At 40.3% G+C, this 18,902-nt stretch overlaps 1 pseudogene; it reads left to right on the top strand.

Moving 5' to 3' along the window:
• Positions 1-8,027: 8,027 nt before the first annotated feature.
• Positions 8,028-14,649, top strand: LOC102146870 (mitochondrial carrier homolog 2 pseudogene; annotated as a pseudogene).
• Positions 14,650-18,902: the final 4,253 nt, after the last annotated feature.

Here is an 18,902-nt window from a genome sequence, read left to right as displayed (position 1 = left end):
TTAATCCAGTCTGTCACTGATGGACTTTTGGATTGATTCCAAGTCATTGCTATTGTGAATAGTGCTGCAATAAACATACATGTGCATGTGGGTTTATAGCAGCATGACTTATAATCCTTTGGGTATATCCCCAATAATGGGATAGCTGGGTCAAATGGTACATCTAGTTCTAGATCCTTGAGGAATCGCCACACTGTTTTCCATAATGGTTGAACTAGTTTACAGTCCCATCAACAGTGTAAAAGTGTTCCTATTTCTCCACATTCTCTCCAGCACCTTTTGTTTCCTGATTTTTTAATGATTGCCATTCTAACTGGTGTGAGATGGTATCTCATTGTGGTTTTGATTTGCATTTCTCTGATGGCCAGTGATGATGAGCATTTTTTCATGTGTCTGTTGGCTGTATGAATGTCTTCTTTAGAGAAATGTCTGTTCATATCCTTTGCCCACTTTTTGATGGGGTTGTTTGTTTTTTTTTCTTGTAAATTTGACTGAGTTCTTTATAGGTTCTGGATATTAGCCCTTTGTCAGATGAGTAGATTGCAAAAATTTTCTCCCATTCTGTAGATTGCCTGTTCACTTTGATGGTAGCTTCTTTTGCTGTGCAGAAACTCTTTAGTTTAATTAGATCCCATTTGTCAATTTTGGCTTTTGTTGCCGTTGCTTTTGGTGTTTTAGACATGAAGTCCTTGCCCATGCCTATGTCCTGAATGGTATTGCCTAGGTTTTCTTCTAGGGTTTTTATGGTTTTAGGTCTAACATTTAAGTCTCTAATCCATCTTGAATTATTTTCATATAAGGAGTAAGGAAAGGATCCAGTTTCAGCTTTCTACTTATGGCTAGCCAATTTTCCCAGCACCATTTATTAAATAGGAAATCCTTTCTCCATTTCTTGTTTCTCTCAGGTTTGTCAAAGATCAGATGGCTGTAGATGTGTGGTATTATTTCTGAAGACTCTGTTCTGTTCCATTGGTCTATATCTCTGTTTTGGTACCAGTACCATGCTGTTTTGGTTACTGTAGCCTTGTAGTGTAGTTTGAAGTCAGGTAGCGTGATGCCTCCAGCTTTGTTCTTTTGGCTTAGGATTTTCTTGGCAATACAGGGTCTTTTTTGGTTCCATATGAACTTTAAAGCAGTTTTTCCAAATCTGTGAAGAAAGTCATTGGTAGCTTAATAGGGATGGCATTGAATCTATAAATTACCTTGGGCAGTATGGCCATTTTCACAATATTGATTCTTCCTATCCATGAGCATGGTATGTTCTTCCATTTGTTTGTGTCCTCATTTGTTTCACTGAGCAGTGGTTTGTAGTTCTCCTTGGAGACGTCCTTCACATCCCTTGTAAGTTGGATTCCTAGATATTTTATTCTCTTTGAAGCTATTGTGAATGGAAGTTCATTCATGATTTGGCTCTCTGTTTGCCTGTTACTGGTGTATAAGAATGCTTGTGATTTTTGCACATTGATTTTGTATCCTGAGACTTTGCTGAAGTTGCTTATCAGCTTAAGGAGTTTTTGGGCTGAGATGATACGGGATTTTCTAAATATACAATAATGTATGTCATCTGCAAACAGGGACAATTCGACTTCTTTTCCTAACTAAATACCCTTTATTTCTTTCTCTTGCCTGATTGCCCTAGCCATAAATTCCAACACTATGTTGAATAGGAGTGGTGAGAGAGGGCATCCCTGTCTTGTGCCAGTTTTCAAAGGGAATGCTTCCAGTTTTTGCCCATTCAGTATGATATTGGCTGTGGGTTTGTCATAAATAGCTCTTATTATTTTGAGATACATTCCATCAATACTGAATTTATTGAGAGTTTTTAGCATGAAGGGCCGTTGAATTTTGTCAAAGGCCTTTTCTGCATCTATTGAGATAATCATATGGTTTTTGGTTTTGGGTCTGTTTATATGCTGGATTACATTTATTGATTTGCGTATGTTGAACCAGCCTTGCATCCCAGGGATGAAGCCCACTTGATCATGGTGGATAAGCTTTTTGATGTGCTGCTGGATTTGGTTTGCCAGTATTTTATTGAGGATTTTTGCATCGATATTCATCAGGGATATTGGTCTAAAATTATCTTTTTTGTTGATCTCAACCTCCGTGCTGGGAGATCCACTGCTCTCTTCAAAGCTATCTGACAGGGGCATTTACCTCTGCTGAGGTTTCTGCTGCTTTTTGTTTAGCTATGCCCTGTCCCCAGAGGAGGAGTCTACAGAGGCAGGCTGGCCTCCTTGAGCTGTGGTGGTCTCCGCCCAATTTTAGTTTCCTGGAGGCTTTGTTTACCTACTTAAGCCTCAGCAATGGCAGGCACCCCTCCCCCAGCCTTGCTGCTGCCTTGAAGTTAGATCTCAGACTGCTGTGCTAGCAATGAGGGAGGCTCTGTGGGTGTGGGACCCTCTGGGTCAGGTGTGGGATATAATCTCCCGGTGTGCCGTTTGCTACGACCCCTGGTAAAGCTGAGTATTAGGGTGGGAGTTACCCAATTTTCCAGGTGCTGTGTGTCTCAATTTCCTTTGGCTAGGAAAAGGAATTCCCTTCCCCCTTGTACTTCCCAGGTGAGGCGATGCCTTACCTTGCTTCAACTCTCGCTGGTCGGGCTGCACCCGTGGACCAGCACCAACTGTTCGACACGCCCCAGTGAGATGATCCCGGTACCTCAGTTGAAAATGCAGAAATCACCCGTCTTCTGTGTTGCTCATGCTGGGAGCTGGAAGCTGGAGCTGCACCCATCTTGGGTGCACCCCCTGCCAGTACTTTATTGAGGATTTTCACATTGATGTTCATCAGGGATATTGGTCTAAAATTCTCTTTTTTTGTTGTGGCTCTTCTAGGCTTTGGTATCAGGATGATGCTGGCCTCATAAAATGAGTTAGGGAGGATTCCCTCTTTTTCTATCAATTGGAATAATTTCAGAAGGAATGGTATCAGCTCCTCTTTGTACCTCTGGTAGATTTGGCTGTGAATCTGTCTGGTCCTGGACTTCTCTTCGTGGGTAGGCTATTAATTATGGCCTCAATTTCAGAGCCTGTTATTGGTCTATTCAGGGATTCAACTTCTTCCTGGTTTAGTCTTGGGAGGGTGTATGTGTCCAGGAATTCATCCATTTCTTCTAGATTTTCTAGTTTACTTGCATAGAGGTGTTGGATCAGTGGTGATATCCCCTTTATCATTTTTTATTGGATCTATTTGATTCTTCTCTCTTTTCTTCTTTACTAGTCTTGCTAGCTGTCTATCAATTTTGTTGATCTTTTCAAAAAACCAGCTCCTGGATTCACTGATTTTTTTGAAAGTTTTTTTGCGTCTCTGTCTCCTTCGGTTCTGCTCTGATCTTAGTTATTTCTTGCCTTCTGCTAGTTTTTGAGTTAGTTTGCTCTTGCTTCTCTAGTTCTTTTAATTGAGATGTTAGGGTGTCAATTTTGATCTTTCCTGCTTTCTCTTGTGGGCATTTAGTTTTATGAATTTCCCTCTACACATTGCTTTAAATGTGTCCCAGAGATTCTGGTACATTGTCTCTTTGTTCTCATTAGTTTCAAAGAACATCTCTATTTCTGCCTTCATTTCATTATGTACCTGGTAGTCATTCAGGAGCAGGTTGTTCAGTTTCCAAGTAGTTGTGCAGTTTTGAGTGAGTTTCTTAATCCTGTGTTCTAATTTGATTGCACTGTGGTCTGAGAGACAATTTGTTTTGATTTGTATTCTTTTACATTTGCTGAGGAGTGCTTTACTTCCAGTTATTTGGTCAGTTTTAGAATAAGTCCAATGTGCTGCTGAGAAGAATGTATGTTCTGTTGATTCGGGGTGGAGAGTTCTGTAGATTTCTATTAGGTCTGCTTGGTGTAGAGCTGAGTTCAAGTCCTGAATATCCTTGTTAACCTTCTGCCTCATTGTTCTGTCTAATACTGACAGTGGGTTGTTAAAGTTTCCCACTATTATTGTATGGGAGCCTAAGACTCCTTGTATGTCTCTAAGGACTAGCTTTATGAATCTGGGTGCTCCTGTATTGGGTGCATATATACCTAGGATACTTAGCTCTTCTTGTTGCATTGATCCCTTTACCATTATGTAATGGCCTTCTTTGTCTCTTTTAGTCTTTGTTGAAGTCTGTTTTATCAGAGACTAGTATTGCAACCCCTGCTTTATTTATTTATTTTGCTTTCCATTTGATGGGTAGCTCTTCCTCCATCCCTTTATTTTGAGCCTATGTATGTCTCTGCACGTAAGATGGGTCTCCTGAATACAGCACACTGATGGTTCTTGACTCTTTATCCAATTTGCCAGTCTGTGTCTTCTAATTGGGGCATTTAGCCCATTTACATTTAAGGTTAATATTGTTATGTGTGAATTTGATCCTGTCAATATGATGTTAGCTATTTACTTTGCCCATTAATTGATGCAGTTTCTTCATAGCATCAATGGGCTTTACAATTTGACATGTTTTTTCTGTGGCTGGTACTGGTTCTTCCTTCCCACATTTAGTGCTTCCTTCAGGAGCTCTTGTAAGGCAGGCCTGGTGGTGACAAAATCTCTCAGCATCTGCTTGTCTGTAAAGAATTTTATTTCTCCTTCATTTATGAAGCTTAGTTTGGTTGGATATGAAATTCTGGGTTGAAAATTCTTTTCTTTAAGAATGTTGAATATTGGCCCCCACTCTCTTCTTGCTTGTACAGTTTCTGCCAAGAGATCTGTTGTTAGTCTGATGGGCTTCCCTTTGTGGGTAACCCGACCTTTCTCTCTGCCTGCCCTTAACATTTTTTCCTTCATTTTAACCTTGGTGAATCTGACAACTATGCATCTTGGGGTTGCTCTTCTCTTTATGGTGTTCTTTGTATTTCCTGAATTTCAATGTTGGCCTGCCTTGCTAGGTTGGGGATGTTCTTCTGGATAATAATCTGAAGAGTGTTTTCCAACTTTGTTCCATTCTTCCTGTCACTTTCCAGTACACCAATCAAACAGGTTTGGTCTTTTCACATAATCCCGTATTTCTTGGAGGCTTTGTGTGTTTGTTTTTACTCTTTTTTTCTCTAAACTTCTCTTCTCACTTTATTTCATTATTTTTATCTTCAAACACTGATACCCTTTCTTCCACTTGATTGAACAGGCTATTGAAGCTTGTGCATGCATCATGTAGCTCTCTTGCCATGGTTTTCAGCTCCATCAGATCATTTAAGGTCTTCTCTATGCTGTTTATTCTTGTTAGCCATTCATCTAACCTTTTTTCAAGGTTTTTAGCTTCCTTTCAATGTGTTTGAACATGCTCTTTTGGCTCAGAGAAGTTTGTTATTACTGACCTTCTGAAGCCTACTTCTGTCAGCTCATCAAAGTTATTCTCCGTCCAGCTTTGTTCCATTGCTGGTGAGGAGTTGCAATCCTTTGGAGGAGAAGGGGTGCTTTGGTTTTTAGAATTTTCAGCTTTTCTGCTATGGTTTCTCCCCATCTTTGTGATTTTATCTACCTTTGGTCTTTGATGTTGGTGACCTACAGATAGGGTTTTGGTGTAGATGTCCTTTTTGTTGACTTTGATGCTATTCCTTTTTTTTTTGTTAGTTTTCATTCTAACAGTCAGGTCCCTCAGCTGCAGGTCTGTTGGAGTTTGCTGGAGGTCCACTCCAGACACTGTTTTCCTGGGTGTCACCAATGGATGCTGCAGAACAGCAAATATTGCAGAACAGCAAATATTGCTGCCTGATCCTTCCTCTAGAAGCTTCGTCCCAGAGGAACACCCGCCTATATGAGGTGTCTGTCAGCCCCTACTGGGAGGTGTCTTCCAGTTGGGCTACATGGAGGTCAGGGACCCACTTGAGGATGCAGTCGGTCTGTTCTTAGAGTTCAAATGCTGATTTGGGAGAACCACTGCTCTCCTCACATCTGTCAGACAGGAATGTTTACATCTGCAGAAGTTTCTGCTTCCTTTTGTTCAGCTATGCCCTACCCACAGACGTGGAGTCTATAGAGGCAGTAGGCCTTGCTGAGCTGCAGTGGGCTCTGACCAGTTCGAGCTTCCCCAACTGCTTTGTTTACCTAATCAAGCCTCAGCAATGGTGGATGCCCCTCCCCCAGCCAGGCTGCAGCCCTGCAGGTCTATCTCAGACTGCTGTGCTAGTAGTGAGCAAGGCTCCATGGGTGTGGGATTCACCAAGCCAGGCACGGAAGAGAATTTCCTAGTCTGCTGGTTACTAAGACTGTGGGAAAAGTGCAGTATTTGGGTGAGAGTGTCCCAGTTTTTCAGGTACAGTCTGTCACAGCTTCCCTTGGCTAGGAAGGGAAATCCCCCAACCCCTTGTGCTACCCGGGTAAGGCAACGTCCCACCCTGCTTCAGCTCACCAACTGTGGGCTGCACCGACTATCCAACAAGTCCCAATGAGATGAACCAGGTACCTCAGTTGGAAATGCAGAAATCACCTATCTTCTGCTTCTATCACACTGGGATCTGCAGACCGGAGCTGTTCCTATTCAGCCAATTTGGAATGGGGGGTTGAGTGAATTTAATGTATGAAAACAATGGCATTCCAACTTAATGGAAAGGAATGGTTTCTTTAATAAATGGTACTGGAACAATTGGCAATCCATATGTGCCATTTTGGATTATAATCCACACAATCCAAAAATAATAAGTTAGACTTCTATATTAAAATTTCAGCTGCATGAAAGATAAGTGGGAAAAAAGATTTTAAAATATTAGAAAACATGTGCAACTTAAGGCTGAGGATACCATTTTCACTAACATAGCAAACTCAGAAATTTTAAAATAGTAGAGAAACATAGTTGACTATATAAAGAATTTTCAGGGAGAGCAACTTAAGATGGCTGAGTAGACACAGTCAGGAGAAACGTTTGCCACTGAAGGATCAGGACATCAGGCAGACTGCGTGCACTTCTAGCAGGTCTTCAGAGGGAAGGCATTGAGAGTGAATGGATGGAAGACACAGATGCTAGGCTGAAGGGAGAGGAAGCTGAGAACACCACTGGGACTCGTTCCTAGCCCCCAACAACTCTTGGGGAATGAGTGAGTTGAATAGGCAAGGAGCAACCCACTCTTGTCACAGGTCTCTGTAATCATGGTACCAGGATATGCCATGATCCCCATGAACACTTGAGCTGGCAGAGAGAGCTGCTTATAGAAGTGGTAGGGGCAGAACTCCAGCCTATGTGGAACTCAGAGGATTTGGTGTGGGAGCATCTGTAGTGGAGCACAGCCAGGAATGACCATCCCCAGGGCTCACCTTGCTCCCCTAGGAGACTTTAGCCCAAGGGGAAATGTCATACCTGAACAATACAGGGCAGTCTTGCCATTGAGATGGTGCTGGTCTGACCTGAGCACCCCTTGGTCTACTGGTCTCCTTGGGGCCACAACAAGGCTGCACCTGCTTGCAGTGCAGCCTTGAATGACCATGTGGAGTGCCTTTTGGGGAGCTCCCAGCATAGTTCCTGCACTGGTAGATTGTGACTTACTGGCAGAGAGCTTCAGCAGAGCAGCACCAGTCTGCTTGCACCCTCCCCCAAATGCAGCCTCCCCCATGCCACTTTGCCTGTACACAGTCACCCACAGCCAATGCCCAAATTGTTTTGCCAGCACGAGTGTGCAGCAGCAGACCTTGTCTCCACTTCTCTACCAGTGTATGGGAGCATGTAGACTCTGCCAGGTCACTGATGCCAACATGAGTGCACCTTGCCACCCCCTCCCCACCCTGCACTGTGCTGGCATTGCCATCAGAGTGCTTGCAGGCACACAGACAGAGAGCCCTACACCTGCTGGCACCCCACCCCTGCACCAACTCTGCTGCCAGTGTGAACTATGCATGGTCACCAGTGGACTCACCCTGCACCCTGTGCTGCCACAGCTGCCCTCATGAACATGCACATAGAAGGCACACATAGTCCTGTGCCCAGCAGTGCCCTGCTCCTGTGCTAACACTGCCACTGGTGTGAGTGCACGTGTGGATGCTGGAGGGACATCCTGGTCCTTCCCCTGTTCTGTGTTGCCATTGCTGCCACTGCAGATGCTACTATTGCAAACACCCACATGGAAGACAGCACCCCTGCAACCACCAACCCCCTGCTGCAGCCAAAAAGCACGTACCCAACCACACTGCCACTGCTGCTGGCATGTGCAAATGAGGACAGATCCCACCGCCACTACTCTATGAGGCACTTTGGCCAGCACCACCTATTGGAACATTGTGGCCAGTGGACCAGGAATGCATTGGTTCCTTCAGTGCAGCAGGTTCCTAAACATGAGGGGCCAAAAAGTCAAGGGCCCAATACCAGGCTCACAGAGTTAAAACAAGTTAAAACAAGCAGTCCATGCGTCCTGAACTAACCCTTGGCCCCCGAAAATCTTCCAGCTTATGCCACAATCAACCCCCAAGGACATCAAATAGAATTTAAAAAATCCAAAGGACAGCAACTTCAAAGACTGAAGGAACATCAGCCTACAAAGATGATGAAGAACCCATGTGAGAACTCTGACAATTCAAAAAGCAAGAGTGTCTTTTTTTTTTTTTTTTTTTTTTTTTCAGTCTTGCTCTGTCACTCAGGCTGGAGTGCAGTGGCACAACCATGGCTTACTGCAACCTCTGCTTTCCAGTTTCAAGTAATTCTCATGCCTCGGCCACCTGAGTAGCTGGGACCACATGCACATGCCACTAAACCTGAATAATTTTTGTATTTTTAGTAGAGACAGTGTTTCAAATGGGTTTTTGCCATGTTGGCCAGGCTGGTCTTGAACCACTGGCCTCAAGTGATCTGCCCATCTTGGTGTCCCAAAGTGTGGGATTACAGGAGTGAGCCACTGTGCCCAGTGAAGCGTGTCTTCTTAACTCCAAACAACCACACTAGTTCCCAGCAATGGTTCTTAACCAGGCCAAGATGGCTGAAATAACAGTAATAGAATTCAGAATATAGAAGGGACAAAGACCATTGATATGCAGGAGAAGGTCAAAACCCAATTCAAAAAATCTAAGAATTACAATAAAATAATACAGAAGCTGATAGATAAAATGGCCTTTATAAGAAAGAACCAAAGTGATCTGACAAAGCTGAAAAAACACACTATAAGAATTTCATAATGCATTTGCAAGTATTCATAACAGAACAGACCAAGCTGAGGAAAGATCTCAGAGCATGAATGCTGGCTCTCTGAAATAGTCAGAGAAAAATAAAAAACGGTAAAAAAGAATGAACAAAAAAATCTCCAAGAAATAAGAAATTATGTAAAGAGATTCAATCTGTGATTCACTGGTGTCCCTGAAAGAAAGGGAGAAAACCAAGCAACTTGGAAAATATATTTGAGGTTATCATAAATGAAAATTTCCCCAACCTTGCTAGAGAGGCCAGTGTTCAAATTCAGGAAATGCAGAGAATCCCTGTGAAATACTACACAAGAAGATCACATCTAAGACACATAGTCATCAGACTTTCCAAGATTGCAATGAAAGAAAAAATGGTAAATGCAACTAGAGAGAAGGGGCAAGTCATCTACAAAGGGAACTCATCAGGCTAACAGCAGACCTGTCAGCAGAATCCCTATAAAGCAGAAGAGATTGGGGGCCTATATTCAGCATCCTTAATTAAAATAATTTTCAACCAAGAATTTCATATCCAGACAAACTAAGCTTTGTAAGTGAAGGACAGATAAGATCATTTTCAGACAAGCAATTGCTAAGGAAATTTGTTAACACCAGACCTGCCTTACAAGAGGTTCTGAAGGGAGTGCTAAATATAGAAAGACCATTATCAGCCACTACAAAAACACACTTAAGTACATACACCAGTGACACTATGAACAACCACACAATCAACATTGCATAATAACCAGCTAACAACATGAAGACAGGATCAAATTCACACATATCAATACTAGCCTTGAGTGTAAATGGGATAAACGCCCCCAATTAAAAGCCACAGAGAGGCAAGTTGAATAGAGAAGCAAAACTCAAGGTTTTGCTGTCTTCTAGAAACCCATCTCACATGTAATGATACCCATAAGCTCAAAGTAAAGGGATGGAGAAAAATCTACCAAGCAAACAGAAAAAAGCAGATATTGCTGTTCTAATTTCAGACAAAATAGACTTTAACAAAGATAAAAAAAAAAACACAAAGAAGGACATTATATAATGTTAAAGGGGTCAATTCAATAAAGGGGTCAATTCAACAAGAAGACCTAACTGCCCTAAATATGTATGCATCGAACACAGGAGCACCCAGATTCATAAAGCAAGTTCTTAGAGATCTAAAAAGAGATTTAGGTAACCACACAATAATAGTGGGAGACTTTAATACCTGACTGACAGTTTTAGACAGATCATTGAGGCAGAAAACTTACAAAGATATTTGGTACCTTTACTCTGCACTTGACTAAATGGACCTTAGAGACATCTACAGAACTCTCCACCCAAAAAACAACAAAATATACATTCTTCTTTCCTGCACATGCCACATACTCTAAAGTCAACCACACAATTGTGGCTAAAACAATATTCAGTATATTAAAAAAAGAAATCACAGCAACCACACTCTTGAACCACAATACAATAAAAACAGAAATAAATGCTAAGAAAATCTCTCAAAATGAAATCATTAAATGTAAATTAAACAACCTGGGTCCTAAATGACGTTTGGGTAAATAATGAAATCAAGACAGAAATCAAGAAATTATTTGAACCTAATGAAAAAAAAAAAAAAGATATAACATACCAGAATCTCTGGAACATAGCCAAGGCAGTTAAAAGAGAAGTTTATAGCACTATACACCCACATCAAAAAGTTAGAAAGATCTCAAATTAACGACTTAACATCACAACTAGAGGGACTAGAGAAACAAGAGCAAATCAACTCCAAACCTAGCAGAAGACAAGAAATAACCAAAATCAGAGCTGAGCTGAAGGAAATTGAGTCATGAAAAATCGTACAAAAGATCAATGAATCCAGGAGCTGCTTCTTTGAAAGAATTATCAAGATAGATGGACCACTAGCTAGACTAATAAAGAAAAAAAGAGAGAAGATACAAATAAGCACAATCAAGGATGACAAAGAGGATGTTACTACTGACCCCACAGAAATACAAACAAAACAAAACAAAACAAAAAACTGTCAGAGATTATTATAGTTTCAGTAAAAGTGATTTCAGTAGGACAAATAAGATCCTTTCAGACAAGTAAATACTAAGAGAATCAGGATTTTCTTGTCTGCAAAGAATCTTATTTGTCCTTCACTTATAAAGCTTAGTTTGGGTGGAAATGAAATTCTCAGTTGAATTTTTTTTTATGAACTCCTCTATTTCCACAAGCTAGAAAACCTAGAAAAAAAAATGGATAAATTCCTGGAAACATACAACCTCCCAAAAAAAGAACCAGAAAGAGATTGGATCCTTGAATGGACCAATAATGAGTTCTCAAATTGAATCAGTAATAAAAAGCCTGCCACCAGAAAAAGCCCAGGACCAGATGGATTCATAGCTGAATTCTACAAGAGGTATAAAAAATAGCTGGTACCATCCCTACTGAAACTGTTCTAAAAAATTGAGGAAGAAGGACTCCTCCCTAACTCATTCTATGAGGTCAGCCTCATCTTGATACCAAAACCTGTCAGACACACACACACACACACACACACACACACACACACACACACACACAAAGAAAACTTCAGCCAACATTCTTGATGAACACAGATGCAAAAATACTCAGCAAAATACTGGCAAACTGAATCCAGCAGCACATCAAAAAGCTAATCCACCATGATCCAGAAGGCTTTATCCCTGGGATGCAAAATTGGTTCAACATACACAAAATAATTAATGTGATTCACTACTTAAAAAGAACTAAAAACAAAAACATATGATCATCTCAATGGATACAGAAAATGCTTTCAATAAAATCCAACATCCTTTCATGTTAAGAACCCTCAGCAAACTAGGCATGGAAGGAACATACTTCAAAACCATAAGAGCCATCGATGACAAACCCACAGCCAACATCATACTGAACAGGCAAAAGCTGGAAGTACTCTCCTTGAAAATTAGAATAAGACAAGGATGCCCACTCTCACTACTCTCATTCAACCTTCTACTGGAAGTTCTAGTCAGAGCAACCAGACAAGAGAAAAAAATAAGAGGCATCCAAAAAGAAAAAGAGGAAGTCAAGTTATCCCTGTTTGCAGACTACATGATGCTATCTCTAGAGAACCCCTAGTCTCTACCCAGAAGCTCCTTGATCTAATAAACAATTTCAGCTGTTTCAGGACACAAAAGCAATGTAGAAAAATCAGTAACATTCCTATTCACTAACAATACCCAAGCTGAGAGCCAAATCAAGAATGCAGTCTCATTTACAATAGCCACAAAAAGAATAAAATACCTAGGAAAATAGCTAACCACGGGGGCAAAAGACCTCTACAATGAGAATTACAAAACACTTCTCAAAGAAATCAGAGATGACAAACAAATGGAAAAATATTCCATGCTTATGTATAGGAAGAATCAATATTGTCAAAATGGCCATAAGGCCCAAAGAAATGTGCAGATTCAATCCTATTCCTATCAAGCTACCAATGACATTATTTACAGAACTAGAAAAAACTATTTTAGAATTGATATGTAACCAAAAAAGAGTCCAAATAGCCAAGGCAATCCTAAGCAAAAAGAGCAAAGCTGGAGGCATCACATTACCTGACTTCAAACTATGCTATAGGGCTACAGTAACCAAAACAGCATGGTACAGCTACCAAAACAGACACATATACCAATGGAACAGAATAGAGATCCTAGAAATAATGCCACATACCTACACCCATCTAATCTTTGACAAAATTGGCAAAAACAGCAATCGGCGAAAGACTTTCTATATAATAAATGATGCTGGGGATCACTGGCTAGCCATATCCAGAAGATTGAAACTGGACCTCTTCCTTATACCATGGACAAAAATCAACTCAAGATGGATTAAACACTTAAATCTAAAATGAAAATCTGTAAAAACCCCAGAAGATAACATAGGAAATACCATTCTGGATATAGGCCCCTGGTAAAGATTTCATGACAAAGATGCCAAAACCAAATGCAGCAAAAGCAAAATTTGACAAATGGGACCTAATTAAATTAAGGAGCTTCTGCACAACAAAAGAACTCTCAACAAAATAAACAGAAAACCTACAGAATGGGAAAAAACATTTGCAAACTATGCATTCAACAAAGGTCTAATATCTGGAGTCTACTAATATAAGGAGCTTGAACAAATTTTGCAAGCAAAAAACAACCCCGTCAAAACTGGGCAAAGGACATGAACAGACACTTGCAAGAGAAGCCATACATACAGCCAACAAGCATATGAAAAAATACCCCACATCACTGATCGTTAGAGAAATGCAAATCAAAAGCACCATAAGATACCACCTCACACCAGTCAGAATGGTTATTAATAAAAAGTCAAAAAATAAAGATGCTGGTGAGGTTGTGGAGAAAAGAGAATGCTATGTACTTCTGGTGGGGGTGTAAATTATTTTAGTCACTGTGGCAAGCAGTTTGGTGATTTCTCAAAGAACTTAAAATAGAACTACCATTCAACCCAGAAATCCCATTACTGGGTATACACCCAAAGGAATATAAGTTGTTCTGTAATAAAGACACATGCACACATATGTTCTTTGCAGCACTATTCACAATAACAAATACATGGAATCAACTTAAATGGCCATCAACCGTAGACTGAATAAAGAAAATGTGATACATATACACCATGGAATACTTCACAACCATAAAAAGAACAAGATCATGTCCATTGCAGCAACATGGATGGAGTTGGAGGTCATTATCCTAAGCAAATTAACACTGGAATAGCAAACCAAATACCACATATTCTCCCTTATAAATGAGAGCTAAACATTGAGTATACATTGACACAAAGAGGGAAACAACAAACATTAGGGCCTACTTGAGGGTAGTGGGTGGGAGGAGAGTGAGGATCAAAAAACTACCTATTGGGTACTATGCTTTTCACCTGGGTGACCAAACCCAATGATATGCAATTTACCTATATAACAAACCTTCACATTTACTCCTGAACCTAAAAGTTGAAAAAAAAAGAAGTTTCATCTTCCTTTGACATAGTTAACAAGGAGACCACTTAAGATATGATCACTCATTCTGCTTGTACCCTCATCACACATTTCTTCTATATGATTACTCTGAGATCTGTGGTACAAGTCATTGGCAGAGAATCCAAGTACTGTGGATTTTGTGTCTCCTTGGTAACCATCTATTGGGTAGAGAGCATCCTAGGATTTTCCATGGGTCTTGTTCCTCGCCTCCTGGGTGACATCACTTCTTTGTGGCTGTGTAACCCAATGGCCTACCTCATCAATACCTGGACAGGGTTTCTGTCATGAATGAAATGAAGAGTTATTCTCAAGCTGTCACATGATTATTTTGCTAGTATGTTGACCTACCCCTTTGCACTTGTCTCCAATCTTATGGCTTTCAACACCTGTGGTCTTGCTGGTGGATGCCCTCCTTACTCTCCAAGATATTCTTCTTAGATTATTGGTGCATGCTACATGAAAAGGGAAATATGAACCTAGGAAATAGCTTGTTTTTCTGGAAGATCTCTTTTGGGAAGACTTATTCTTGTAACCTGACAATGTTAATTTGAAGATGTGAGGCAGGAACACCAACTTTTCTATAGTACCAGAAGTACAGAATTAAGGGAGAGAATGTGGATTTATTTATATTGTGGCACAATTTTTAAATAGTCATTTAATCTTGGGAAAAATTTTTAAAAATCCTTAATTTATTAAAACAGAAAAAAAACACACATGCAGTTATTTCCCTTTGTTATGTGGGAGTATAGCAGAGGTAAGGAATTTGTAGGAAGGGAAGAGGTAATCAAAGAGTATGAGATTGCATAACAATGTCATAATAAAAAATAATAGCATGTAGCATACCAAATTTAGTTAAAATGCATTAAGATATGTATTAAAAGATGGCCACAAAATTTTTGTTAATGATAGATTCCTCAGAAGTTTGTATTTCATGTGACTTTTTTCACTTATGTCCTTATACTTTTGTATATTGCTCATTTTTTAAATTATAAAGATGTATTATTTATTTATTTAGAAATAGAAGTTTCACTGTAATAAAAAAAATGAAACAAAATACATTCATCAACTCAAAGGAATTTATTTAAAAACTCTGACATCCAGTGAGGTGAAGACTTAGGGTTGCTGAACGTAGAAAAGACCTGACGTAAAAGGTGGGAGGACGGCCGGGAACTCTTCCTGAGCCACAGAGAAGACACACCTAGAAGTGACTTAGAATCAGTGAAAAAAAAATTTTTTCAGCCATTCGTCTTGGGGTTAGGATCAAGACAAACGCTGTGAGCAGGGAAATAATTCTCTAAGTCCTAAATTAGATGTAAACCATTGCTTGGTTTATCTTCAACAGAAAATAACAAAAAAACCCAAACTGTATAATAGATTCCCAATTCTGGAGCTGAAGACTTAGGAAATATTTTAAATAGCAAAATGTTTCAATGTACTTCTCTAGTTTTTAGATAAAAAGTCATTCAAAAGAAGAAATCAGCAAATGAAGCATTTTGTCCTCATACAAGGGGGAAAAAAGTTTAAACTAGTTATCATTTGGATACAGGATGAAAGAACTGATTTCAGACTCTTTTTCCAATAGGACTAGCAGCACCAGTAAGAAAAACACGACCAGTTCCCCAGAGATAGTGTCAAAGAAAAGTTGTACTCTTATATTCTGTTAGAATTGTTGCATTGAGATGATTTTCAAAGAAATTCCCAAGAAAGAAAAACCACAGCATTCTGTTCTCAAGGTGATAAAGACCTGCTTCGCAGCCTGAACCCTGGCTTTGGAATCAGGTACTTGGAAAGCAGTTTTATTTAAAACCTATTTCGCTTATCAAGTTAGGGTATGCAAGCTTTTTATTCTTTCTTACTCTTAGTTTTTTCATCTATAAAATGGGAGTGCTGATAATAACACAGTGCAGAAAAGAATATGTACTTGACTTACTTTATGTGTATGTAGCATAATTCAAATGTAAGTGTAATCATGAAAATATTGATTAGAATGGGCAAAGTGCACAAATGTCACAACCAAAGTAACTTAAATAAATGTATTTTTTTTCCTCAAAAACCATGATTATAAGCTACTTAAGATCACTGGGGAGACCTAATAAAATAAATAGCAGCCAAGAAGATTTTAAATGTGGAGTCTTAAATCATGAAATACAGAGGAATGTCAGAAATAAGCTAGTTCAATTTGTTTATTTCACCAACACAACTAAGGCTGTGAAGGTAGTAAAGATAGTGGATCAAGGTTGAATGGCTTCTTGGTGATCATTTTGGGACTAAAATTCTCTTGACTCTCCACCTAGTGTTTTCCTCCTCACAAGCAAGATAAAATTCACTGTAATAGAGACCCCCAACCCAACTGCCAGATGCAACTTATAAAGTCTTTCTTGACTACTCCCCACTGCCTTCCTATCCATGGAAGTGACCTTCGCTAGTCTGATAGTTTTTTAGGGGCAAACACCATGGTGTATTCATCTCTCTGGCCGAATACAGAGAGATGAAAACACCATGTTTCTCTCTCTCTTTCTCTCTCTCTCTCACTTTCTCCTTTTCTCCCTTCCTTCCTTCTTTTATTCCTTTTTCACTTTCAGACTTCCACTGGTGCTCAGGGTACATGGAGCAGCATCAGGGGAGTAAGGAAAAGTCTGGAGCTCTCTGATCATTTCAGAGCCCTCTCCTGGGGCTCATGGGTTAGGGCAAACCACAAGCCCATGGCTGCTACACAGAAATGTGGACCAGCCCTTCTATTGATATGGAGAAGGTAACTATGATTTCTCTTTCACTTTCTTGTAGGTCTTGGAAATGCAGGCCCAGATCTTGGCCAGGCAGGAAACCACTCTGTTTGATGGAGTGAGTGGCAACCTGGGCCTTGTCTCTAAACTCTTTCTGCTTATGTAGGATGTGCCCCCAAGGTTCTGACAATGTCAGAAGCTGCCTGGGCTGTGGCTGGGCTTTCAAAAACCTTCCAAAATCAGGCCTGAAAACCCTCAGGAATGTGAGATACATCATGAGCCATCACGTGGAGCTGGAGGAGAGGTGCATGTGGCAGCGCAGGTGGAATATCCATCCTTATGTTCCCAGTGTTTGGCTGTAGCTGGCACATGGCTGGAGTTCAGCAAATGCCTTTTGGGTGAATGACTGAATCATGGATATTTGGATGGATGAGGCGAGTGGATAGATAAAGCTCTGCACTGCAAAGAGATTCTGTAAAGCTTTGTCTCACTTCAGGCCTGGTATGGTTATCCTTATTTGCAAAAATCCAAACTAGGACTTTATGTAGCCTTTTGAGCATGTAGAATTTCCATTCTAGTAACCAAGTATTTTCAACTGAAATAAAATTAGATAATAGGAGTATACTAAAGACCGTTTTCTAAATGTGGCCTATTTGACTGTTTCCATTGCAGAAGCAACTGCCGTCTAAACAGTCCTGGCTGAACTGAGGAATCCAGAAGTCTTAGCAGGCAAAATTAGTGCCTACTCTAGTTTTCTGCCTATTCATTCAGGAATATTTCTGTTACTTACAGAAAATATAAACATCTGTCCAATTCTGTCCTCATATGCTAACATACTTCTATTCATTAATTTAAAAAATGTTTAGCCAAGCCCAGAAGATTCACTTGACTATTACTAAGCAATAGAGGAAAATGAGGATAGTGCCTGACAGCACATGAAGCTGAGCCAAGCTGGCCCTGTGTCCCAGAGGGGTCAGAAGACAACTCATATAGCAGTTAATAAAGAACAAGAAAGCTCTTTTGATATCTCCTTATTTGGAATCCCAAAGCATATGACTCTAACACTGCTCTCTACTAAAGGACAAATGTAAGTTCCTAAGATACTAATATCTAGCGGAAATGGTAAATGAAATGTTGACTTTTTCTTAACCTCCAAGCCCAGTGTTACTTCCTGGAAGTAAGAACACAATGTAGTAAAGAAGATTTCCCCAGTAGTGATGAATCAGGTTTGCTTCAGCCTATTAGAATAAGGAACTGTCTAACATTTGTGGCATTCAACAAAGGGGGCTGCATTAGTCAGACTTTTCTAGAATATGTTGTGACAGCAAGTACCCGAAAATCCTGTCAGCCCTACAATAGGTTTTCTCTAGTCCAAGTTACTGGCCATGTGAGAGTCAGCTGTATCTTCATTCCAGGAACGAGGATAAAGGGAAAGCCCCTATCTGCAACATGCACGTCTAACAGCGGTGGAACAGAAAGACGGGAGAATGAAAACATTTTCTCTGTAGTGGTCCATGTCTCTTCCTTTCATACGTCTTTGGCCAGTGCAGGACCAAGTGCAGGGCCAGGTTAAACCAGGCCTTACAGGTTGACCTGTATCCCTCAAAAAACATATATCAAAATCCTAATGCCCAGTACTTCAGAATATGACCTTATTTAAAAGTAGGACCATTGCAAATATAATTAATTAAGATAAGGTCATAGTGGAATAGGGTGGGCCCTTAATCCATTGTGTCTGATGTCCTTATAAGAAGAGAAGAGACACAGACACAGAGGGAAGGCCATATAAAGACAGAGGCAGAGATTAGAGTCATGTTTCCACAAGCCAAGGAACGCCTGGGCCTACGAGAAACTGGGAGAGGCAAGGGAGGACCCTCCCTTAGAGGCTTCAAATGAAACATGGCCCTTGATTTCAGACTTCTACTCTCTAAAACTGTGACTATGAGAGAATACATTTCTGTTGTTTTAAGTTACCCAGTTTGTGGTTCTTTATTATGGCAACCCTAGGAAACAAATACACCAGGCATCATAAGGGGACAGGGGCCAGGAAAAGGCAAAAGGGAGGGACCCAGTAAGAAGGG

This window comes from Macaca fascicularis, chromosome 2, assembly GCF_037993035.2.
Source record: "Macaca fascicularis isolate 582-1 chromosome 2, T2T-MFA8v1.1".
Classification (NCBI taxonomy): domain Eukaryota; kingdom Metazoa; phylum Chordata; class Mammalia; order Primates; family Cercopithecidae; genus Macaca; species Macaca fascicularis.
The sequence above is the reverse complement of the archived record's forward strand: the minus strand, read 5'-3'. Positions and strand labels throughout refer to the sequence as shown.